The sequence below is a fragment of the Platalea leucorodia genome (assembly GCF_965183815.1).
Source record: "Platalea leucorodia genome assembly, chromosome: 1".
NCBI lineage: Eukaryota > Metazoa > Chordata > Aves > Pelecaniformes > Threskiornithidae > Platalea > Platalea leucorodia.
The window spans coordinates 73818782-73845206 of record NC_138823.1 but is presented as its reverse complement, the minus strand read 5'-3'; the positions used below and the strand labels follow the sequence as shown (position 1 = coordinate 73845206).

Here is a 26425-nt window from a genome sequence, read left to right as displayed (position 1 = left end):
CTTTCCCCTGCCCCCAGGACGTGTTATGAAATGGCCTTTCTGGGAATTTGAACTGAGCATAAGCAACCTACAGAATTCCTCGAATACCTCCCATTGAGAGCGATCTCTAGGCTGCCTCACGTAGGAACAGATTCTCCTCTACTACCGTTGGCTTGAGGAAGTACAGTAGAGTGAGCCTACGCGTTAAGTATTAGAGGAGAAACAGAGATGCTGCAGTCTAGGCTGATATTATAAATTCAAATGAAATTAAGAACAGCTTGGAGAAGCTTGTTCTTGTTAGGTCTGGGAATATATTTGGCAAAACAGACCGGTGCAGCAAGACAAGATTTCATATGCTTCCTGGATTGAGGTTTTATAAAAACAATTTTAATGTAAAAATTTTTGTCCAGAGTGCAGCTATCAAGGAATTAGAGCACACCAGGCTCTGAGCTTCCATGTGTGGTTGCTGTGTTGTTACCTGTTTGCATTCAAGCTCACTGTGGGCAATTAGGTGTATCACTGTGCATGTGTGTTCATTGTTCCTGTATGAAAGCATGTTCCTTTGTCAGGTGCTGTTACTCTCTGGCAGCAGTGATGCATTCAGTGGTGAGTACAGAGGAAGCCAGGCTGCAAAACTTGAGTCCAGATTTCAAACTCCTCGAGCAGAGGTGCGTTTGGATATGGGCTTTTGGCTTGGTTTGTTATAGGCAGAAAAGCCAAACACAAGATCTGGTTCTAATTTCCAGCCCCCCCCCCCCCCCCCGAAGTTTAGATTTTTTTAGGGTAAGTTTTTGTTTCAGCCCATAGCTTGATGTAATGTAGTTTCTTCTCTTTTCTTTTTCATTTCTACGTATCAAAAGTGTCGTATTTTTTGGTATGGGATAGTTCGAAAGAGTCAGGGACACTGCGGTTCTTAGTACTGGCCTTCCTTGGTGACCTGTGCCTGGCAGTTAAACTTGTCACAGAATAGGAGGGTTGTTTCTCTGGCACAGTGGGTATTTTTCTTCATATTGCGCATACTTTCACATCAGCTGCCTGTTAACGTCTTTTGAAATATAAGCATTAGGTTTAGAGGTTAAAAGATGTGTTACATATTTGGAGTAGAAGCCAGGAGCTAGAGCAATCTGAGATGGTGTTACGTGGAATAAAACCATCTTGCTTTGGCTACTTTCTTTCAGTCTTCACAATATCCTTGGAAAGCATTTTGGTTAGCAATGTTACTGACTCTGCAAAGTCCCCAGTAGGTAGCTAGGAGTACTTCCTGAGAAGATGTGGCTTGTTCTGTAGTGCCCCTGCTGCAGAGCCTCCCGTCATCCTTACATGCAAGGTTTTACTTTGCTCTGAAGAGCTGAGAGGTGTAAAGAAATAGCTTTTGTGTCATAAACTCTCCCATGTGGAAGCCGGACCAATATTTTTTTTTTTCTTCTCTGTAACATATTGTACTTTCAAATTGTGGGAAATACACAAGTGTTTATGTTCATATGTCCAGATAAAGTTTTCCATCATTAGTGACTTCAGATCTCTGGGGAATTCATTGGGCTTTAGTGTCAGAGGATGTATTGACTACAGGCCAATATTTTATGAGATTTGGGAAGATTTAGTAAGTCCTGTGTCAAGTGGGGTGGTTTTTTTTTTGGTTTTAAGCAGGACAGGGAAGGAATAAAGCTTAATAACTTGAGCGCGGAAGTTGTTAGCGAGTGGTATTTTCTGCCCTGTTGCATACCAGTCACTCTTAAGCATCTCACTCAGTTTAATGCATTAATACTTTCTTTTTTTTTCCCCCTCTCTCGTTCTTGTGTTACGTTCACACTAAGGACTTTCAGAATGGAGGAACAAATTTTCTTTTAAATATCACTCTACTTCTTTTCCCATTTTGGCTTGATCCTGACTAAATTGTCAAGACTAATTAAAAGGTAATTTCAAAAATAAAATGTAAGTGGTTTTAATACAAACTGAAATATTTACAATGTTTTTTTATATCAAAAGACTATTGCCGAAACCAGTTTTGTTCATGGAACGTAACTAATAGAAAATTATAGATGTACTTTTGTACTTGTTGATGTTAAAAGACCTTAGTGGAGGAAGATCAATCATTAAATCACATAGTGTGAATTGTTTTTTTTTTTTCCCCTAATCTGTCAAATTTGACCTTTTATTCAAATTATATTTATTGTGAGTTAATACCCTGTGGGAAAAGTCTTTCTGGTATTTTTGGCAGTTATATGTCTTTCCTTGTTTGTATTTAGTTGTGTCTTAACATAATTTTAATTTGTATGTATTTAACAATTGCAGGGCTCAGCTGAAGCCTTGGTAAAGTCCATTGTAAATGAAGATGTAGATTTACAAGGTGAACACAAACAGTGCTGAAAACTTTAGCCCCTGAAATTAAATGGAAGGTTTTAGTCACAGCAACTCTTTGACAGTGAAGTTTTAAAGATGTTTTTAAAAGCTCCGCTCTTCCTGGAGATTGACTTGGTTTATTCATTATGTCCCTGCTTGGACAGCTCTGTTTGCGGCTGCTGCCTCATTTGTCCGTTCATTGCTTTTTGGTAGTTTTCTCTCAAAATCTGAGGTGGTCTCTGAGAGGAAAGGCACCATTTACTCTTGCATATCTGGACGCAGTATCTAGCCCAGGAGAGTCTTATAGCCTCTTTTAAAATGCTTATGCCTGTGATGGGCAATCAGGAGTGTTGCTCTCAATATTGAGAATGAGGTTTGGAGGACAGGGACCCATGCCAAAGGCATAGCATGACTGTGCTCTAAGAAGTTTGACATAAGCTTCAGGTGTTAATACAATGTAATACAAGAAGCATGCAAATAACAAAGGTTGATGTAATTCTGAATACATATATTGGCCTGGGATTGCTCAGAGTACTGTAGCTTGTAAAGTCATCAAATATTGCAAGGTATATTTTAAATTTTACTTCTCCCTTGTGTCAGTTTATTATTTAAAAACCAAAACACACCCCCCTAACACCCTCAACCCTCAATTGGTTATTTAAAATGTTTTTGCATTATAAAATTGCATTTTTATATGGTTATTACTCCTTCCTGTATTTATGCTAAGTCTTTCTTTTATCTGTTTGTAGATTAAAAATAATTTGCGTAGATATTTGTGTGTATTACATTTCATAGCTTGATCCTGTGAGGTCCCTAAACAGTGTGCAAGTATGTTATTGCAAGAGCCTTGCTAAACTTATAATATAGCCTCACTATTAGTTGTTATAACCATATTATAATCCTGTTCTATTGCCTTGTGCACATGGGCAGTTGCAGATTTACCAGAGCACAGTGCTTACGTGATCTACAGCGTGCCTGCCCTTCCCCGTCCTTCCGTGGGCGCTCAGCAGCGGGTTATTCCCAAGTACGTGGCACACCAGCTGCCACGCTGCACGGTGGCTCTTTCTAGCCCCTGTTGTCAGGGCATCTGCTTTAACCAGCAGTGTTAGCACCAATAACCCAGCCTTTCCGCGCAGCTCTTCAGATTCTTTTTGACATCCTCTTGCTCATGATATCTTTTATGAAATGTTGCCATAAATATCTTCTTCAGCTCCTTTTGTTCTGGGATACCTGAAGGAAGCTGTAAGCTAGTTGTAACTAGGAGGCTAGTAGAAGCCAGCTGTTTTTATTTGTCCTATAATGGCTGAAGTATGCAGCTAGTCCTTTTTTCCATGTACGGTTTTCTCTTCTGTTATCCATTATGTGGACTTGTTGCGTGTATTACAGCAGATATGACTGGGTTCTGCAACTATTTATGCATCTATTGAACCTTCTGGTAGGACCTGTCCCTCCAGTGCTTGAGATGCAAATTCTTCGCCAGTGGAACCACAGTGCTTTCATGAAGACAAAGTCATGTCTCGAGTCTATACCTGTGTCTGGCACTTCGTTGCAGAGGAGTTAAGACACATGGACAGAAGTGGGGAAAAAACGTGGTTTGTCCTCTTATGAGTATAGTATCGAAGTGTACAAAAGCCAGTGTGATTCTGGTTAAGGAAACATATGAAACCGTGCTGTGTTTCACTCTCTGAGGGCAGAGTTAAGCTGTGCCTACAACCTATGTTATTGGTACTGTCTCGCTTGAGATGCTTCTCCCTACAAATGTCATTATCGTATTGCATATGTGTGTTTGCAGTGTGCTGAGTGCCAGAGTAGAGTTGTCATAACCATGGACACTGTGAAGCTCCTCTAGTTCATACTTTAAAACGTTCCGATTTCTTTTTTTCTTTTTTTTTTTAAAAGGGGAATGGCTTATTGAATTTAAAATAAACAGCTTTTGTTTGGTAAGGGAGTTTCTGAATATAGTAAGAGAAAGAGTCTAATTAAAAAGCTTTCCTAAAGGAAGCTTAATTGTGGCACTGTGAGCTCCTCCTTTGGGCAAGTAGTGATTGATACATTCCAATGAAAGCCTCAAGAAAGAGAGATACTTTGGGTTGTTTGAAGGACATTTTACAGTTTTCTGTTCAGCATTAGGCATTCCTAATAGAAAACATTTTCAGTTTGAGAGGGGGAACATGTGGAGAGCATTAGCAGTTCAGCAAAACGTGCAACCGATTCGGATTTAATTTAAAGGGAACAAAAGAGGTGCCTTGAGAGTTTGTCGGAAGCACTGTGGTTTTGCCTTCTTTGCACTGATGGTAACAGGAGAGAGAGAGGTGAGTTGAAATTGCTTTACTGCATATCTTCTTAGCATAATTGAGACAGAAAAGATGGTGATTAATGGATTTAATGGTGCTGCAGAGGGATCCTGCATGCATTGTGGGTTTGTAATCATGATATGCTTCCTATGACTCTTGCTGTAACTTGGTAAAAGTCCTGGCTTAAATGAAGATAATAAACAACATGTTTATTAGATGTAAACTGACATCACACAAATTGAAAAAATGTGAAAAGGAATGCCAGAGCTTAGGGGGGATTTTTTTTAAGGGTTAGGCTTTTTTTAATAGAATAATTTGAGTTCTAGTTAAGACAGTGCACACAGTACTGGGGCCTGCTGCCAGATGTGATTGGAGATATCTGGTTCAGCTCTCTTTCAGTTTGAGTGAAACATGAAATAGCTGCAAAGGCTATGATAAAAGTACCTTTTTCACCTTTTTAGGATTATTTAAACTTTCTTTCCTGAGAATGTGGAACACAGATGCTCTAAGTAAAATCCCCTGGTTCCCAGATCAGATTGCTTTGTGAAAATCTATCTGTATAAATAACTTGTGGTTTTGCTCTAAAAATGTACACCTCTTTAAACTGAAATGTTAGACTTTTGTTGTACTCCTTGTGCAAGCTTTTAGTCAGCCTCCTTTGTGGGGATGAACCATGGTACTTCCCCAGAACCTGTGATTTGCCTTCCGTGATCTCACTGAGAAACCTCTGGGCCAGTCCCGTAGGATTTCGGAAGGTGTTTGAGACAAAGCAAGGAAATTTCCCAGATTTGTATCTGCATATTTCATTTAAATTATAATCCTTAAAATAGGCTTTGCAGCAAGAAGAACGAAGAAGCTGTAGAGCAGGTAAAGCCTCCATTAGCAGTGGGTTGTTGCTTTAAAGGGGTTTATTCCAGGTTTGAGAGGACCGCTGTGGGGCGTGCTAGTGGGATGCTTTTCTCATCTTGGGAAACTGCGTTAAAATGTGAAAGCTTATCTGACTTGACTTGCACTGGGAAGTACTGCAGAAATCAAGTGAAATGTCTTTGAATTGGGATATCCTTTCTAACTACTTTTTTTTTTCCTGACAACTTAGATTTCCATAATAATCCCCTTTTCTTACAATGTGTAAAAATTTGCAAGGGAGAAGGAATCTACTTTTGACTCTTAAAACATAGCGAGATTTAAAACAAATCTTGTTTCTAAACAAACAAAAATCCTCAATCATCTTCAGTGGTACCTTAAAGGAAACTATCTTCTCATGAAGCCAGGAAGAAAAATAAGTAGTATGATACCTTGCTTCCCACCCCCCAACACAAGCCTATTTAGACTTGTTTCAGATATTTTTTAAAATGAATTATAAAGTACCATATTACTGATATGTGGGGTTTTTTAAAAGTGGATTTTTTCATGCGGTCTAAATGTGTCTCTTTGAAGATTAAAAAATTCTAACAAAATGCAATAATGCTTTTATTCTTTGCATATTATCATGTACCCAGTGCTTTGAAAGGACTGTACATCTGCTAATGAATAAAATTTCACAAAAAAGTAGGACTAAGTTAATTAGCAAATTAACTTGAAAGTACTGGAGTATACCGCAATTGCAGCTTCTAAAATTTCAGGTCTAAAAGAGCCATGTTGCTATTGTTAGGACTAGTTTTACTACCTTTTTGTAACCTAAATTGAAACAGACATTGTAAATTTAACCTCTGAGATAAGTGAGAAGAATTTTGTAACATTTTAAACTGTTTATAACTGCTCATAATAGACCCCAAAAATGGACCTCTCTGGAAATAACTGATAACAACAGTATTATCTACTACAATGAGGTCTTTGTGGAGTTGGTTGGGTTTTTTGGGGGTGTGGGTTTTTTTTTGTGGTGGTAGGGTTTTTTGTTTTTTTGTTTTTTTTTTAAGAAAAGCAAACAAATAATTGATTATTCTGATAGATGATTTAGGCATTTTTGAACAACTTCCATGTTCTTCAATTAGATTTTGAGAAATCCTTGCCCAATAAATAAAGGGATGCGGCCCAGGAATTGTCTCTAGGTGTTCCTGTTGCAATTCTAGAGGAGATGTTGCCAAGGCTGGCCCTCCGTGACCTGTGGGAGCTCTTTGTGGTTAAATGTTTCAAAAATTCTCTGTGTGCGCGCAGCAGACGGGATTTGGAGAAGAACCACATCAGGTTCAGAGCTGCAAAACTCTGTGATCAAGGCAACCTCATCAGTTTGTTCTGCTACTGATGATGCTGTTTAAGTGGGATTTTGCAGGTCCATGTTGAGATGCGAAGCTCCCCTTCAGCATCACTTGTACTTAATGCAGCCTTTCTCTCACCTTGGGGGTTGTCCAGGCATCAGTCTCTCCCAGATCATAGCTCGTGACTCTCAGGTCACTTGTCTGGGACGTGTGTGGCTTGCTGAGGGGTGGCTGTAAGCCGTCCTGCTGAGGTAGGAGTCTATAGAAATCATTACTGCTGTATAGCTACGTATGAAAGTGACAAATTTGCTTTTACTTCATCATAACAGTCCCCAAATTTTCAAGGGGGTATCCTAAATTTCATGAAGTACAAGAGTTTGTGTAGTTTCCTTAAAAGGAAAATAAACCAACAAATTTCATGCAACCTCTTACATCAGTAGCTGTTGTTAGTTTTCCTGTAGTTTCCCTTTTTAGCTATTTGCACTTCCCACTTACTTTATAGATCTTTGTATTGACAGACAAAGCACTTCTTAGTCTTACGGTCTGTGTTCAGACAGTTGAACTCATTTTGCTCTAGACTGAAGCACTGCATGTTCAAGCCCTTAACTAGGGGGGGAAAAAAGTGAAGTTCATATTAAAAGTCTTCAAATAAATTAGCGTTACCCTTGGAAAAGAACAGAATGATTTGTTTCCTGCCTCCATCTAAAGCTGTTCTATACAGAAGATATAAACCAAAGAAATTAATTGGGTTCAGATTAGTTCTTTTGAAACCATGCACCACTCATGCCTGTTTTAAGCTTTACCCTGCAAAATTTGCTAGAGTAAAACAATATTAAGCACATAAGCTATGGAAGAGAAATTAGGAGCTGCTACTTAAAAGCTGTGGGTTTGGAATAAGAAATGTTGGTATTTCTTTGGGATGTCATTTGCAGCCCTGCCACTGATTTAGCCTTGTTTGTAAGGAAGGCGGAGGGATGCTGATTTTGCTCAAGTGGAATTAGCATAAATACAGTTCCTACCTCCCTGAGGTGTTCTAAAAGGCATGGACAAAATTTGCTTTGATTTACCAACACTCTCTAAGCGTGTATGCTAAAGACTGCATTCACATTAAATATATAATTTTTGTCTACTACCTTTTGTGTTTAGAAATGTGATATTCTTCATCTTGCTTAGCTGTAGATTTTAGCTCTGGATTTGCTGAAATTTAAGAAGCTGCATAATGATCCTGGAGGTGGCTGCAATGCAAGTTGTGGCTCTCACTTCCCAGAATTCTTGGGTAGAGAAAGAACTGGATTAGTGATGTTTATTTTTCTATAATGTACTTCTAGTGTAATAAAAGAGCAGAAGTGGTATTAATTCATAAAGCAAGGAATTGTGCTACTATGGAAAGGAGGCTTCTCTCTCTTCAGAATGCATTACATGTAATGCTTTTGAGTGGAAGCCCTGCAAAAGGGTAGAGTTTTAGCATAAGACAAAATTTGTATACCCTGTTTAGTACTAACAAAATACTAAACAAAAACTATTACGTGTCTAGAGAATGTCTGGCCTGATACTCCAGTATGCCTTATGATGATTTACTTTGTATTAGCTTAAAAGAGATGCATGTCACTGAAATGCAAGGTCAGGAGATGCACATGTGAACATAAACAGTGTGCTTATATTTTAAAATGGGAAACAAAATGTTCAGACTCATAGTATACGATGCTCCAAACAGATGCCACTTGCTAGCTTTTTGTGAGCTCACTGCAAGGCCAAGTATATGGGTATCATCTTTTCAGATGAGGGCTATGTTGTTTCAGTCCTTGTATGTACTGAGCGGAGGGTTAAGTTTTGTTACCATCTCAAGATCCTATAGTGGAAGGTGATATAAAATACATGTGGTTTCATAATGCTGTTGGACTGATTTTTCATCTGGTTTATTAACTTTTTTACTGCGATCTGTAATGTTAAATGCACATCTCGTAATGCAACAGTCAAGAAACAGTTGCTCTCCGTTGTTGAGTTTTCATTGTGGCATTCAAATAAAGTGTACTGTGTTTTCCTTGCCTTCAGCTATCCTATTCCTCCCTCATTTATATCCTTTTCATCTTTTTCATGTGCAGCTGCTTTTATTTCTGTAGAAATTAAGATGATTTAATTTGTAAATTGGGTGCCTCTCAATTTATTTCTTTCTTGAAAGAAGTACTTCAAAGACTGAGGAGCTTCATTTAAATAGGTGGCATGGTTCCCTGATGTAACATATGTTGTCTTTTGTAAGACTTTTAAGTGAAGTATCCACCAAATTCACCCAGTATCAAGAAGAAAATGTGTACTATAATGCAAAATATTGCGACGGTACCTTTGGAAACATTTAGATAAAATGCTCATCTTCGGCTCAGAATATGCCATGGTCAGATGTGGTCATCAGTGGTGGAGGAATCCCACCGCTCTTTATCATTATGGTTTTATACTTGTATGAGCTTGATGAAATTGAGGACATCATGGTATCTCTGGAAAAGGGGGGGGGGGAGAGAGAGATGTGGGATTTTTGGAGTATTAAATTGGCGATATTGTAAGCATTACTAAATATTATCTAATGTGGAAGCCTGACTTTATTTCACAGCTTTTCCTGTCTTCAAGTGTTACTTTTAATCACGAGCTGCCCTTTTCTGGGTTTTTCTTGGGTTTTTTTGTTCTTTTGTGGTGGTGGTGTGTTTGGGTTTTTTTTGTTGTTGTTGTGGTGTTTTGTGTGTTTGTTTTTTTTACAGCATCTGTATTTTAATAATGATAACATCTCCTTTAAGTCTCTTTTTTCCTGCTTAAGACTCAACAAGGCACATAAAAATTTAGGCTCCAAAGAGATAAAGTTACAACCTCTTAATTTAAAAACCCCAGCAGAAGTTACTGTGGCTGAGAAGCATGCTATTGTAAGTGGTAGGATGTCATAAGCCCTGTCAATTCATATTTAGCAGTTTGAGATGAGTCTGGTATGTATGAAGTTACATATCAGGTTTCTTTTAACCTTTTGGATGTTAAATATTTAGCTCTGGTCTTACTATTAAAACATGAAGAGGAGTTTGTTGGTAAACTGCGAGCTTTAAAAAAGATAAACTAAAACCTAATTCTGCATGTTTATTTCTCCCTGTGGCTGTTGACAAGGATTACACTTCAGCTTTAAGGCCCAGTTATAACTTCAGAACGTCTAAAACTGGCATATCAAGTTAACTTGTTGCTGTGCTGAGGAGGAAAATATAAATGTTGGATGCGTTCCTTACTACTTCCACAATCCTAAGTTTAGGTTCACCAGCCATTTAAGAGCCTGTTCAGCACCAAATGCCACTAGAGATTTGCTTACCACTTGACTTTGTGCAAAACAGGGACAGCTGAGAGTGTGGAAAGCTCCTGGGCAGGTTGGGCATGGGAGGAGGCCTGGGCCTGAGCTCACCCGTGCCCGAGGGCTGGGGTTTTCCTCAGCCCTTTTAGCAGTAGAGCTTCTTCTGCAGGGTGTGGGGGCCGGACGAGCTGCTCCAGGCAGGGGAGGATGGTGACGATGCCCGCAAGACGGCAGCCAGCTGTCATTGCTTTTCTGCCTCTTGCTGCTTAGAGGAGCATGCACGAGTGGTTTCCTGTAACTTCATCAGAAACACATCAGGAGGCTTCCCTACCTTTTTTTTCTTTTGCTGTCATGCTTGGTGTTGCACTGAGGAAAAACTTGCTGTAGAAAACGTGGGTATGTTTGCATGAAAAGTCCAGCATCATACGTAACTAACCTGAGAACCTTTGCTAAAACCCTCACAAAGGAGTTGGACTATATGTTGTTCACTTCAACAACAGTACATTAAAAAATATTAATTTTTAATTAATCCCAATATATTAAAATTCTCAGTATATTAAAAATATTTGAGATCTAAAAAGAGTGGGCGAGGAAATAAAATCCTCCCTATATTTTTGCTGGAATAGCTAGGTACTACTGTAATATTCTCAGGGGTGGTGTACTCTGGGAAGGGGGAGCCACAGGGCTGCTCTGAATGGTTCCCTAAAGCCCTGGGCATGAGCACACGCTGCGCTTTTGTCCAAAGGTTAGTACAAGTGATGAGTACACACGGTTACCCTAGATAACGCACTGTGGGGCACTCTGATAGCAGTGACTGGGTCTCCTAGATTTTCACTCCAAGGTCAGTGGTCTGCACATCACTGTCCCCGTGGTCTTGCTGTTTTGTGTTGTGCGTGGTTTTCTGTTCTGTACGTTGCATGTTCCAGGCTCCTTAGTCAACAGTCATTTAAATATCTTTACTAGGACTTTAGGGGGAGTTTTCTCACCCTATAACAGCTATGAGGTTGAATCTTTTTGTATTAAAGCCGGTAAAATACGTAGAGTTTGATACCAACTCGGGACCTAGAGGAACGTCTGTGAGCTGGCAGTACCTGTTTGACTAGCTGCCTGTTACCTCGGGGTGCCGGGCACCATTTCCAGCTGGCCCTTGGGGATGCTTGTCCAAACACAGAAATGCCCGAGCAGTTCCTAAATTTCTCTGTAGGGAAAACCAGAACAAAATGCCAAACAGAAAAGCACATGCTACACAGAACAAGGATTTTTGTAATTGCATCTGTTTTATGAAGACGAAGAACCGCTATTCTTACTCTAAAAAAACCAAACCAAAACCAACAAACAAAAAACCAAGCAACTCCAAAACCAAAAAAACCAAACCCAACAACACAAAACCAACATGGACTTAGTTCCTCCTTCTTCTCTGCTTTCCTCTTCTCTTTGTTGCAGGAAAGGAGAAGGAGCCTTACAAGCCTAATTCAGCTGACAGGGAGCTTCAAGGCACTGGGCATAGTTCTTCTTTTTCATATTGCTCGAGTTGCTCTTAATCATGGTGCACGTAGGATAATAACTTTGCTTGTAGGTGAAGGTTTACTGCTGTATCACTGCCACGAGTCCTCTTCTTGTCAGCCTTCCAGTCACGCCAGGCATGCGGCTTGGCGGCTGTGTTAGCCACCAGGCTCCCCCTGTCATCGGTGAGCAGAGTCTGTCTAGAGGGCACTTCAGAGCATCTCAGTTATGTTCCTGCCCTGAATTGCTCTTGTTCCATTGACCATAAAGGGAACAGATTAGGGAGAGGAGCTGCCTGGCTGAGAGGTACACGTACTTTCCTTTGTCCCTTTCTGGTTTGTGTCTTTAGAGGCCTGATAGTCATTCTTGTATGACAGCAGCTTTGAAATCTGATTCTTTGCCAAGCTCTGAAAATAGTTCCACTGATTTCTTTTTTCCTGGTTTCTATCAGGATCTAATATGTAATTTGGATATGTAAATTTACTTATTGGAATAACTCCTGTGAAGTTATGCTGGAATGAAGTTTGGTAAGAGCAAGTAAGATTCAGGGATTCAGGCTATGAGTTACCTCCGTTGGCTTTAAGGCCCATCATATGGGCAGAAGCAAATGGAGATGGTATCTCCTCTGTCGTTGTGCCCAAGCTCTTTGCTAGGAGTGGGGCAGAAATTCTGGATGTTGGAGCACAAGTGTCTTTTCTGCACAAATCCTCACCTCCCGTAAGACCGTTTGGGGTCAGAGTTGGTCCATTCTACCCTTCTGGAGCCGCCGGTCTTACACTTGGCTGGGATGGTGCTTTTTGATAATTTGTACTAGGCTGTTTCCTGGAGATCAGATTTGCAGGTGCATCCCTTCCCAGGAGAAGGGAAAAGTTACAGTTTTACTCTGGTTCACAGCACGGTGCTTCTGAGGAGACCTCCCTCGGAGCAAGCGAGCCGCTTCCCGCGTTGCAGAGCCTGCCATGTTACGTGCCAAGTTGCGAACGCTGAAGAGGAGGATTTCTTTTCTCTTTGTGTCTCTCCCATTGCTGCTGTTACTTTTTTGTATTGCCTGATCTTCTTCTGAGCCTGATGCCACGTAGCCGGCAGTTTGCAGAGGCGGCCGCTGCCTGTCGGCACCTGTGCCGCCTGTTGACGGATGGGCCAGTGGCAGGCGGTCAGGCAGCCCAGGCGCCGTGCATGCAGGCTCTCGCCCATCCTTCCCTTTGAGGCTCAGGTCAGCTGTACTTTGGCATTAAACTCCCAGCTACAAAGATCTTTTCCGTGTTTCCTATAAATAACAAGGAAAAGGAGGAGAGAGACCCTTAGCACGCTGCAGCCATACCTGCCCTCTCCCTGCTGAGAAAACAAGGCATCTATTTTCAGGGTGGCCACATGTCCTGGGCATTCAAATGCGATACTTTATCGGAGGCGGCTGTGGGGCATGTCAGCATTCACCCCTTTCATGCTGGCTTCTTGGTAGATAGTGAAATTGTGACTTTCACCTATCAATTCTGCCTTTGTTAGGCAGTATCGCAGCCAGCATTACAGCAGCCCAACTGTGCCAGTGACCTCATGGTATCTCTTGGGGTTTTGTACCGCTGTTCTTTGCATGTTTATGCATGCATGACAATGTTGCTTTTCACTTTTCTCTCTTTCTTACCTTGTTGATAGGACGTTAGAGCCTTAATGCTTCTTATCAGGGATAGCCTGTTTTCTCTAGGAAGAAAAACAGTAGCACGGTTTGAGCCTGAATTCCTCTCTGCCCACCCTTTCTTTTCATGAATTACTTGGGGTTAAGAAACATCAAAATTACGCAGAGAAAGTCTTTTATTTACTTTTGTCAACCTCTAATTTCTGAATAAACGTAGTTGTTGCGGATGGAGTATTTGCTCGCAGGTCTGTGTTTGCCATTTTGGAGCACCTTGTCTGATTCGGACTTGGAGTATTTTGATGTTACAAGGAAGTGCCTGACTTCTTCCCCCTGAACCCAAGTCTCCTGAGCTCCTGCCTCTTGGCTGATAAAGTGGGCAGCTCGTGCGTGGCTTTCAGGGGTTTAAATCGGACTGAACAAAAGCAGTGCTGGGGAACAAGGCAATATTCACATTCTTTCGTTGACTACTCAAATGTCTTGCAAGTGACTGGTTCAGTTCGTCCTTTTTGATATAATTAGGATTATGTTTCTTAGGCTCGCTTCCTTGGCAGTCTTGGTCAAATACAAGAAAATTAAATTTCTTGGGAAAAATGGGTTCTTCTGAGGACGGGTATTTCTTTTCCATTTTGATTCAGAAGACTTTCATTAAGGACTTGTTAGTGAATAGCCCAGTTTTCTCAGTCTTACGTTTATTTTCCTATGCTCTCTTGAATTAGGTAACCGCCTGGTACTTTGGCTGCTCTGAACTGTACAGGTGGGAAGGCCGTGGTGTGCCATGTCCATTTGCAGAAAATGAATGAACACCTCTGGGCACCTGCAAAACAAATGTTGGTTATTTAGACACTTGATTCTCTGCTTCCATCTCTAGCAACTTCTAGCCTCTTTTTTTTTTTTTAATTTTTTTTATTGCCACCTTCCTTTCAGTATGCTTTCTCTCCGATTATCTCCTGAAACCTATTACAAATGTTCCTTTTAGCGCAGTGTGGCTAGCGTGCAGGGAGTGTACAGGCAGGATCTGTGGGAGCATTCCTTGGTAACAAGTGAGATAAAAGCATAAAAACTTATTCTGATTTCTAAAAAGAAAGTAAATGAAAATGCTTCCTAATCCCTAGTAACCAAGGAGGAAGAATAATAATCTACCCAACCCTTGCAGCATGGGTCTGCAGATTTGAAAAAATAAACAGGTAATAATTTAGTTGGAAATAACTCCAAGCATCCTCAGGAAGCAGCTGTTTGTAGGGAAGGTGTGTGTACATTGTCTTGCTATTGTGCTTTAATGAAATACAGACTTGCAAGCACATATGGCCAACAGGTATAGTGCAAGTAACTGCAGAGCTAATTTATGTTATCTTGCATGATCAAAAGAAACTATGAAGGTGATTGCTTTATTTTGTAGAGGATTATTTTCCAGAAATATTTAAGTTATTCCCAATGGATAACTTCTGAAAGATTTTAATCTTCCCACTTACAAAGAGTGAGCAAGCATAAAGTGAATCACAAATGGGCTATAGAACAAAATGGCCTTGCTGGATCAGATCAAAGGTCTGTCTAGGCCAGTTCCTCTGACCCCCTCACTTCTTTCTTCAACAGCTGCTAACAGTTGATGAATTGAGGAGTGTAAGAAGAGTGCAAGTATTTCACCAGAGTGCTTTCCAGCCTCTGGCAGTTTTGTGCTTCAGGGACTTTGAGGTGGTGTCTTTATAGTTGGTCACCCTCTGGGGATTCTCCTTCCAGGAACCTGCCCAGCTGCTCTTCAGACACCCTTTAAACTTTCAGCGTATAGAAAATATCACACATATGAGTTCCAGCAGTTCAGCTGCACTCTGGGTGAGGGACCAGCTCTTTTTTGGTTATTTTGGACTTGAAACTTTAATTTGATACCCTGGAGCTGTATTGGAAAAGGAATTCCTGATTCACCTTCAGCCTTCTGTTGAAGGCTCAGTAGCTGTTTCTCTATGTTCCCCTCCTACCCTCTCCCCAGATGATTTCTTTACAGGGTGGAAATCCCTGTAAAGGATGGCAAATCCCTGTAAAGTATTTAGGAATGAACTAAGTGGCCATTCCTCCACTGGAAGCTGGACTGTCTTCGCTGCGTGATGCTTCCTTAAAACACTTCAACAATTATTTGTCATTAATCAACCCTGTCACAGTTTTCTCTGTCTTTTCCACTTCTGCTATGTATGGCATTTGAGACTGGGGGCCTCAAATGTACCCACTATTGAAAATGCAGGTACACAATTTCTTTAAATAGTGTTGTAATGATGCTTTCTGCTTTGTTTTGTATTCCTTTTAAAAGAATTCCCATGATCGTTTAGCTCTGGAGCAGTTAAAAAGCAGAGTTGCTACAGAACTGGTATTACCTAAGTACTTTGAGTGATAAAATTCAATTTAAGGCCATAATTTATATGGAAAGTTTGGACAATTTTTTTTTAAATGTGTAACACTTCTCTGCACTGAATTTCATCTGTCATTTCTGTCATCCAGTCAGTCAGTATTGGATGCTCTTTGGCAGTTCTTCACAGCTGAAACTCCTCTTATCTTTGAGTAGCTGAGAATTAACAAACTTTACTCCCTTTCCACGTACTGTTTTTGTTCATGTTCTTTATGCTTGTGGTGATCAGCACAGGCCCATGCACCAGTTTACTTAGCTAGACTGAATTAAAATTTTGTAAGTATAAATTGGATATAATTTTAGCTCTGGACTTTCTGAGGGTTAATGAAGGTCTGCGTTTTTCCGAATACATCTATTCTGATGTGAAAACAAAGGTGTAACCTGATACATGTTCAGGTGTATTGAGGGAGCCAGAGCTAACCCTTATGTTCCAGGGTGGCCTTGTCTTAACTTGAATGTGATTAATCACCACACATCTGTTTTCCATTCTAATCAAAATGTAACTAATACTTCTTTCTGCTTGTTCATCATCACTGATTTTTCATGGATCCATAACAGACTCAAGAAAAATGTTCAGTATATTTGGCTGAAATTTGAGATAATTTTACTGAGAAGGAGAAAAATTACGTGAACGTGACCAGTAAATTCTAATTAACATTCTTTAGTAAGAATAATTACTATAATTTGACAGAAAACAGGTCTTTGCTATATGAGCTCATTACCATATCAGAAATAGCACCACTCCTCTGTTACTGCGCTTTCCCTTCCTCTTGTCGAACTGCTGCAGATACAGCACTTGCAGGCATAATTTTCTCTTCTTCCTCATGGTGGTAAATTCTTAGGGCCTAAATGCAAGGGTTTTCTGCAGACATCTGCTGAGGAGGTTTTTGTGTTTGAAAAGGTCTAGCAATTCTGTGAACTTGGTGGTAACTTCTAATAGTTAGGGTTTTAAAAAGTGTCAGGTTGGTGTCCCAACCATTAAGTGTCATGCCTTGCCCACATAGGAGGAGGAAAAAGAAATACAGCAATAGCTTTCCACCTCATGGTCAGTTTGGTGTTTTGGGGGAGCTGGAGGACCCTGTGTGTGTTGAGGATATAGCTAAATTCAGGGTATGGTTTCCAAGGGGGATGTGCTGAGTGCTGCCTCTTCCCCTCTGCCCTGTTTCTCCATCTCCTCGGTCACACGGGCGATTCGCTGGGCTGCGCCTCCTGCTGAATCACCGGGGCCCTGGGGTTAACCGCAGTCTCTGTCCTGGCACAGGAGCGAGCTGGACTTTAAGCACAGATGGCTTGAGTCATTCGATGTGCAGAGAATGATGGGCAGTATGTGGAGTGGGAATGGGACCGCTCTAATGGCGGTACGTCGTTCTTGCTACTGGTGTGTATGGAGAGGCTGGTTCCATCCCTGTACCTCTCTCCTTCTCTGGCTTTGCTTTTGGCTAGAATTAGCGTTGCTTGTCGCTTTCTGAAATACGTGACCTATTTGTTCTCCTCAGATGGCATAGATGACTTAACTAATTTCTGGATTTTTATGGGCACTTAAAATCATAGAACCATAGAATTGTCTGGATTGGAAGGGGCCTTTAAAGATGATCTAGTCCAACCCCCCTGCTTTGGGCAGGGACATCTTTCACTAGATCAGGTTGCTCAAAGCCTTGTCCAGCATTACCATGAACACTTCCAGTGATGAGGCATTGGAAGTGATGACTTGATAAGTCAAGAGCTTAATCATACCACCTGGAGAGTTTTTGTGTGGACTTTAAAGGTATTGGTGATTAGGTAGGACCCTATGTATAGGAGGTTTTGTTGATCTCACTGTTGGGATTAAGGAGGAGGTCAGAGACTTCTGGAGGTGCCAAAGCCTTTTGATCAGACCCTGAAGGTGATAAACTTGGTCTATATGAAGAGTCCATATATAATGGAAGAGCTGAAAATGGAAGGCACGACTTCTCTACCATCCTCTGAGGAAGTTCTGCTTTGCATAAAAATCTTGCTTGCAGGCCTGTGTCCCAACTCTGGGCAGTATTGCCACCAGTGCAACACTTGGTTATCCTGGCTCTCGCTGGCTTAAGCTGCAAAATGAGTGAACTGTACTGTTTGTTTCATGACTCTATGAACAACACCGCAGAAATTCTCCTCTCCTTTTTCTAAAAAGGAGAACTATTTTTAAAGAAAAGGTGTACTAGTGCTAAAAGGCATTTTATATACCCCTCAATTTTAACCACAAAAGGTGAGCTTCCTGTTTTAAAAAATTATAGTATTTTTCAGGTAGATGCTAAACTTCTGAGGATTAAGGAAAAGCAATCTGCATCGCCTGTGTAAGCTAGGAGTATGTCATCCAACCCAGTAAAAATGTTCTGTTGAGAGAATTTTTTTTATGTCCTGCTTTATCTAACATATTTAAAATCTCCTGATCTCTTTGTCCTTCTGGTTTTTATACATTCTGAACAGACTTTTCCTAAGTTTCCAGCCTGAAACATTTGCGTTAATTTCTGTTGAAGCTCTGGGTGTTTAGCTTGTCTGAAAATCAGTCCCTTGATTTGTCAAATATTATTTATATTTTTAAGGTGAGGTTTTTTTTTTCCTTTCTGCTTTGCAGTTTCCTAGAGCACTTCAGTCACTGGTACTTGTCCACGAGCCGGCAATGTGCTAATGACTTCAGTTTTATTACTTAGTTACTTGGTAATTGTTAATTTCCAGTTGAAATTGTTGAAAATCCTAAAGCTGAACAGTCTGTTTTCATGTGTAAATCTGTCCCATAATGGCACAGAAAAGTATGAGGGTGTTGAGGGCGATTACTGGTGAGCGGGGAGGGCAGCTGATACACCCTTTGTGCAGAAGAGATCAGTTTACCATGGAAACTCACAAAAAGTCTCTGCAATACGTGTATCAGAAATATAAAGCTACTCGTCAGGTATAAGCCTTGCTTTCCACAAGAAAGAAAAAATCCTCAGCTTTAGTTTTTATGCACAAGAGTGTTTATGGATGTTAATTTGAAGACTCGTGTGTGTGTGTGTGTTCAAAACTGCATGCTATAAAGGATGTGCTCTGGGAAATCAGTGATATTTGGCACTGTTCTGTATTAAAGTTAGTTTACTACATCACATCTAGTAAAAATCACTTTAGAGAAGTATTTCTTTTCTCTAGTCTCTATGCAGGGATTTAAGACTGGAACGGGCATCCTGCGAGAGTAGTCCTCTGCCATCCCACATTACATAATCTTCTCTATAAGGTTGCTACCTAATACACATGAACATAGCAATAGCTACTTATTTTGCTTTCAGTTGCATTTATGAATTGCTCAGTTCACCCCGTAGATCCTGGATAAAACTGAATTTCTGCTGGCCATGCAGCCTGAGGTTTCATTACTGCTGACCTCACTTGGCATCCCAAGTTTGGGAACAGCTGTGTGTGCTGAATCAGATCTTCAGCCTGTGCAAGCTGATTCTCCTGTAAGTCAGTTGAGAAGCTGGTACAGCTTATATGTCACTCCTATCACGTACGGATGCAAAACACTTATGCTGAGCTTGTTGTTGCTCTATAGATTCTGGGTTCAAAGCAGCAAGGAGCTTCCAAGGTGGAATCTCAGCGTGGAATGAAATCAATCTAAACATGCTTGGGGTAGAGATCAACAGTAGAAGAGTAATTAAGGTCTCATGCTCAAATTTCAGATTGGACATTTCTATTAAGCAGCAGTTCTCCTTAAGGGATTCTGCAGAGCTTGCTCTATGCTGAGTATATTCTCATTGCATTGATTTTAAACAGCAGAGCATTTTATGTGGCATGTAGTCATTGAATATTGACAACTTAGAAACATGCAGGCAAACTTCTAGAGTGGTGGGAAGGAAGAGACTACAACTTGGTAGCGGAGTCTTGAGTTTCTGAATCTGGGCAGTTTATCTTTAGCAAACTGCAGTACGGATTGCTGCTGGATGCTGTCATGTTGCATACCCTGCAGGTTTCCAAAGGAGCAGCTGTGAAGGCAGTTAAATTCAGTGAAGACTTTCACTGGTATTACAGTACGATATTTGGCACCGACAATGAAATATGAGGATATAGAAATACTCTTGAGGCTACTAAGCTAACTCAAGGCCAAAAAAACCCCCAACCAACCCTTCCCCCCTCCCCAACCCCTAAAGGAATGCCTGCTTCTGAGGAATGTGTAAGTGGGTGTATATGTACATTGGAGTGGTGTTGGTCACCATCATATCCAAAATGAGCACTCGGATTTCCTCATTGTGTTAAGAAAAAATGATGGTGTCACTGGGGGTAGATGTGACAGGGCTAGCTGAGACTCCCTGAGTGCTGCTGTAAACGGATACCTGGGTTCAAATGAACCTGAGTTAATTCAATACAGTCTCGCTCCTAGAGGACAGGTCAGTTGAGCAGAGGTAAAATACTGCTGTAACAGACGGACAACTGCTTGGGAAAGAGATTGAAATAGAGTAAGGTAATTAGGGCAGGAGGCAAACGTATTGCATGACACTACATACATGACTAGGGCTAGAATCAACAGTTACCTTCCTGGAGGTCTTTGGCTGTAACACCAAAAGGAAGAAGTATAAAAGTTTAAAGTATAAAAGCAATATTTCTATTTTGATTTCTTTTATATGCTTACAAGCAAGGTACTTTCCAGATACTTGAAAAGGATAATCCCTGCTTCAAAGCACTCATTTTTTGACTACAGAAACATAGACAGAGGTTAGGGGAAGGGGAACTAAATAAGGAAAGTATGTATGATTTAAATACCTAATTACACATCCAGAAAATATTTGAAACTGTCAAGGTTAAGAGTTAACCCCTCAAAAGTTAGGAAACACTGGAATTATGGTAGACTTCAAAGTTTATATTACGGTGTATTTCAAAGCTTTTGTATGTGTATCTCTCTTCTTGGTCATGCACACTATAGAAGAAAGAAAGGCTGAATGGGGATACCTGCTTATGGAGTTTAGCTCCCACTATTTCAGGTCCGTGTGTGCATTAGATGCTGGGTGAGAAGGACTTGCAAAGCACATACCGTGGGCCATAGCACACTTCTCTCCATCCTGCAGGCAATCGATGGGCAGAAGCAAGGTATTGAAAGATGCGATCACAACCTAGGAGCCATGGTGGGCAGTGCAATTCCCAGATGTGGTGTTATATATTCCTTAATTAAATATGGCATAGAAGTGTTAGGAGTTTTGTGTTCAGCTTGCAAAGTTTTGCGAAAAGGACCCTGACAAATTCTGCAGTGTGGCACCCAAGGCTGGGTGCAGCGCTTCTGGGGAGCCTTAGGTGACTCTGTGTCGCGGTCTTCTTGGCGCTGCCAGTACTGCCCTAATGGATGGCAGGGGAAGGTTGAGGTCCTCTGCAGACCTCGTATTTTGCCAGTTGTTTTCTTAGTTATTTGCTGACATCAAAAGTATGTTGACATGGTCAAACTCAGATTTAACTTCAGGTCCTGGAGGGAATTTGCTTTAGAAACCACAAGTTTTTCTGTATTGGTAGCTAGATTTTCTAGCTACTGGTAGAAGAGAAAAGGGACAAAGCAATGTTTCTTTGTTCTGCAGAATGAACTATTTTTTTCCCTTCTTATCTTTCCCCAACTCCCTCTTTGCCTCCCAGGAGGGAGAAGAGAGGGGAGAGAAAGCAGACAAGGTGGCTAAAGTTTGGTTAAAAAAAATAAACAGTGGAGAGAGTGTCTTACAATAACAAGTGTTAGGTGACATTAACAAGAGGCAAAGCTACTAGATTGACTTGTAGCTAACCTACTGATGTTGTTCTGGGCCAGAAATGCCACTCAGAGGGTGCTAAGGATGACTGGTAAAACAGCTGCTTCTTCAATCAGCATATAGGTGTAGGGAGAAGATTCTCATTAACTAACAATTAAACAAATGTAATTTTAACTTTCTCACGTTTCTGTTACTGAAACGAAGTTGGTTGGTGCAGTGCACTATTGAACTCCCCTGCCCCCTCCTTATTTTTAGGACAGTAGTTACTCAGTGGGATAATTTACATCTTTTGGTAGAAAGGTTATTCAAGAAAAGCTTTAGCAATAGCATACACATTTGAGCTATTTTTCTGAGTCTACTTTCCAGACCATATTCAGCTGTTCGAATATCTTTCCAAAAGGAGGTTATTGCCAAGGACTTCTTGTGGAGATACACCATGCATGACTGCCAGTACCTCCAGCAGGCAATTTATTGCAGAAGTGCCACGTTAAAACATAAGTACCTTAGTTGCCAAACACTGGATCTTGGACTGTAGTGTTCAGATTTGCAGCTCTACGTGGCCATTGTATATGTTGTGTGCCGTCTCGGAAGTCCATTTCATTCAGGTTAACCTCATTTACTACTTTTCCTCCGCATCACTGTTCTAATCACAATGCAGAGAAGTGTACAAGTCTCTTTCTTCTCTGTATTGATACACAAAAATGGCAGTCAAAATATTCTACGGTTTAATTAATTTTTTTCCCTGCTGTATAGCAAATCAGCCATGAGTGGAGATACAGTGTATTTAAAATATCATCTGCTTGTTTCTTCATGCCCTTTTCTAGAGATGGTTAAAACATTGAGAAGGTGAGAGGCTTTATTGTTACTTGAAGTAAAATGAGTGAAATTGTGTGGGATCCTAAAGTTAAATGTAAAAAGATGATATTGCTAAGGATTTTGCAATCTAAATTTGACCTACTTGTATTACTTTTTTTTTCTTTTTTTTTTTTTCATCTGATGACTCTATGTATTCAGGTATTTGTGGCTCACTAATTGCTTAGGTATCTGATTCTTCAGCAAAAAGTATCTTCAGCTTTTTGCCCCTTTTTCGGAGATGTACACAGCAGCATGTACATCCATTCCCTTCTTACTTTTTCTTCAATTTAGATACCTTATGGAACCTTTTGAAGAACTGTTTTCTGTAGAAGTCTTAAATAAGAGGCTGGGAGAAGTGTGAAGCACTGCATTGCAGTCCGATGGTTGCAGGTGTTACGAGGCCCATTTACTTCTCCAAAGCTTTAATTTTCACTGTTAAGGCCAACTTGTTACAGCTGTCCTGCTGTTCCTGCATTCTGTAGCGCCCTTTGGGCTGGCTCCTTGCTTCTGCCATAGGTTTTGTTTCTGTGGGAAATGCTCTGGAAGAGCAAACGTCCTCCAAGGGTTCAGGTGAGTAAGGATTTTAAAGACCTGGGTTGGTGCTCTGAAACATTACTGTGATCAGACTGGGAACCTGTCCGAGGTTGTGGAATGGTATTTTGAGTGTGTGGCATGTAGCGTGTGAGCTGCTGCGTGCTGAGCTGCCACTTACTCGTCTTTGGATGAGTACATACCTCAGAAGCAGAGTGTGTTGCATCACATTAAGTGCCTTCTTGGACAACCTTGACAGCCTGGGGGCATGTACAGTCAGTCTGGCTGGCACACAAGTTTCCACTGTTGCCTCCAAGTAGCTTTCTTTCGCTGCCCATGTTATTCCTGTCTTAACATCTTAAAGAAAAACAAATAAAAACCAAACTCCATAGGACAGGGGATCCCCAAGCTCTGTTTATAAAGGTCACTTATTCAACTTGACATTATACTGGGGCAACTGCATAGTGAAGCTGTTTTGCTATAGCACTTCAATTACAGTATTATAATTTAAGCCCTTTTGGCTTTAGGATACAGTGGTTTGTGGATCATGTTTTGGGAATCAGATAGAAAATACAAAGTCATTGAAATAGCATTTCTGTTTATCCACCCACAGGAAGGGTTGTGACATTTAAAAAAATGATCACCTGTTCACGTGGGTCTATGTGCTATGTGCATACACAGTTGTGTGTACATCCACATGCAGCAGTGTGGTGGTTCAATGCGAAGTATTGTACTCCTGTTTGCAGAAGGGAGCAACAATGAAAGAAGTCAGCAAGTGAGGACATCAATTAAATTTCAGTATTCGAAGAAGGAATAGTCCTTGCTTCCTTTTGCTTTGTCATTCTCTAGAAGCTGGGGGCACTTGAGTTGTTTCTCTTGATCTGAGCGACTAATGGCAAGTCCAGCTGCTTGCAAGGTTCTTCCAGAAGAAATAGTAAGGCAGCAGCATTGATGTTTGTTTTCACTGTTTAAAAAAAAAAAAGTTAAATACATGTAAATTGTAAAAGCTTTTTTTTCCTGTAAGAAAACCTGATAGCTAGAAGTAAGAAGTTACTAACTACTATAAACTGCGATAAAATTTACATCAGTGCATCTCAACTCTGATTATCTTGTGTGTTAATTTTTGTTAAATCTGTTGATTTGTTTGTGTCATATAATTTTGGCAAACTTCATCATAGGTCAGTGGACCCTTACTCCAGGTGAAGATTTGTCTCCATTTTCTGAAATAGTTTGTTCTTTTTTAAATAGACCAGAGAGCTTGTTGCTCCTTCAGAATCAATGAGCTTCTGAATTCGGAGTGGCTATATGCTGGTGTGCCACAGCAGTGCAACAGCTCTGCAAAAATTCAACAAGTAAATTTTCCAAAGCATTGTGGAATTATTTGTTGTCGATGCCACACATCAGGCATCGTAATTACCTGCTAATTATATTACTGAAGTTCAAGAGGAAGCAATTTAGCTGTAACAGGACTCTCCTCTAGTAGCTTTTCAGAATACTAGTGAAATATATCCTGGGTTAGAGTGAGCAGAAAGAAACAGTCAAATTAATACCACACTTTCTCCTCTGAACCCCTTTTGCTTTCCTAGGATTTGGATAGTGAATGTAGGTAACCAGATTTGGTTCCTTGCCGAAGCATTTAGCTGTGTACTACTGGGCTGATCCGTCTGTCAAAGGAAATCAGATCTCCCCTCTTGTGTAAGTAGTAACCTGTTAAGATGGAGGGAAGTGCAATTACAGTTGAAGTTGGATGCAGCACTGATGTTGTCTTCTGTCTTCTTTTCTAATAGGTTTGTTCTTTATGACCATTCACAGGCTTGTAGGTAGAAGAGCTGCCATAAGGGTTAACAGGTTGTACAGGTGGTCTGTGTACAAAAGGGAATTGTTTTATTCCTTGGTATTAAGTCACTAGACACCTGCCCAGTACAACTGCTCTCAAAGCTTGAAAGGATATGTAAACGATAAGGGCTTGTACTTAGCAATTGTATCTAAAGGAATGAGGTAGAAGGTAGAACAAGATTTTGAAAACGAGCAACACCACCTTTCCTTGCCTTCCTGAGCTGAAGTCAAGACAGCCCTTTGGCATCCCTGTGTCCTGCTTCTGGGAGCAGAGCCCTGCCCAAACTTCAGTCTTGGATGTCAGGTCTTCCTTCAGGGCAGAGACACCTTCAGGTGTTGCCAGTGATGGTTGAATACAGACACTGTGGCAACCGGGGCTGTTGGAAGCTGTGGGGACAGGCTGCCTCTTAAATCTCAGCCCCTCCTGTGGCTTTGGTGCACTGTGTCCACAGGACACGCAGGCTGAAATCTGCGGGGGGTCAGCAGGTCTGGAAGGTTTTTTTCCAGTTATGAAGCAGGGACAACTCTTCTCTTTTGACACGTGGCAGGGTAGTCACAGGGGAAGGACCTGCTCTGGGTAGGCTGGCAAGAGCTTGCCTGCCAGCACCTTCTGACTAGCCACGGGAGGGATACGTGGGCAGCCCTCAACAACAGGAGTTCTGTATGTAATTTTCTTTTTTAAGACAATATTTTGGGATGTGTCTTCCAGTTAATTTCCCCATTGAAATTTCGAGAATAATTATCTCCTATATAGTGGAAGCATTATACTTAACTACATTAGCTACATTATTTGTTCCACAGTATGTATTTTGATTTTTGTCTTTAAATTGGTAAGTAAGTAGAAAATGTAGTCTCCTGGTGTGTGTATATTTTTAGCTTGATTGTATATGAAACACAACTTGTGTCTCCTTCGCTCTTTGAGATTCCAGTCCTCTCAAAGGAAGAGGAACATCTAAATCCCAAGTTGTTATTGTCTTTGGATGTGCTGTATCCTTTGGTTTAAGAAATGGCTCCCTTATCACGCTGCGGCTCTAACCTCATGCCCAAGCCAGGGGTTGAGGGGGCAACACTACAGTCTTGTCAAAGAGGGTGGTACTGGCTTTACTGCTCTCAGTAGTATGCAGGGCAAAATTGGCCTTGCTGGGATGTGTGCTTTGTGTTGCAGAAACTCTGATCTCGCTTGGATTGGGTCTCCTCTGGTTGGACTGCTGAAAATGAGAACAGCCATAGTGTTTTGAGCTTGATCTCCGGGATCTGTGGGGAAACATGTTGTCTGTGCCACTTCTTTCCAATGCTAGCGAGGTTTTGGAAAACAACTTTTAGAAGTTTTTCTCTAGCGCACCTTTGTCATCTTTTGTTATTTAGGAATTAATGACTTAGGATTTAAATACAAACATTTTGATAATGTGTATGATATACTATCCTTGATTGTTCATGCTGTAATGGTTGTTTCATGAATTGCTAGTTTTATGATATCTGAAACAATCATACATTCGTAAAATGACAGCAAAGTTTGGATATTAGATTATTTTCTCTGCATACGGCAGCAGAATTAGTTTTGACTTGTCGCTTAACCGGTATCAGAGTAGACTCCTTGATGGATTCTGATTGTGTGAGTAGTTTGATTTCTTCAAATAAACTGCAATATTAGGTTTATTTAAAGAGTAAGGTCATGATCCTGTAAACTTTGGGGAACTCAAACAAAACTTGGCCTATTGTATTCCAAGATCTATCGGTAAATTTTGGAGAGTATCTGGGCAGGAGGTTTTGTTTATAGTATGTGTATGACGTACTTTGAGGTGTTCCATTTAAAAGGCAGGAATCTTTTCATCTAGATTCCTATTTG

The 26425-nt window shown here is 40.7% G+C and overlaps 1 protein-coding gene across 3 annotated transcripts in view; it reads left to right on the top strand.

The window, feature by feature from the left end:
* The window catches only part of FHOD3 (formin homology 2 domain containing 3), a gene marked incomplete at both ends in the record, with an annotated part of 399092 nt that overhangs the window by 57454 nt on the left and 315213 nt on the right, over positions 1–26425 (top strand). The window lies entirely within an intron of this gene.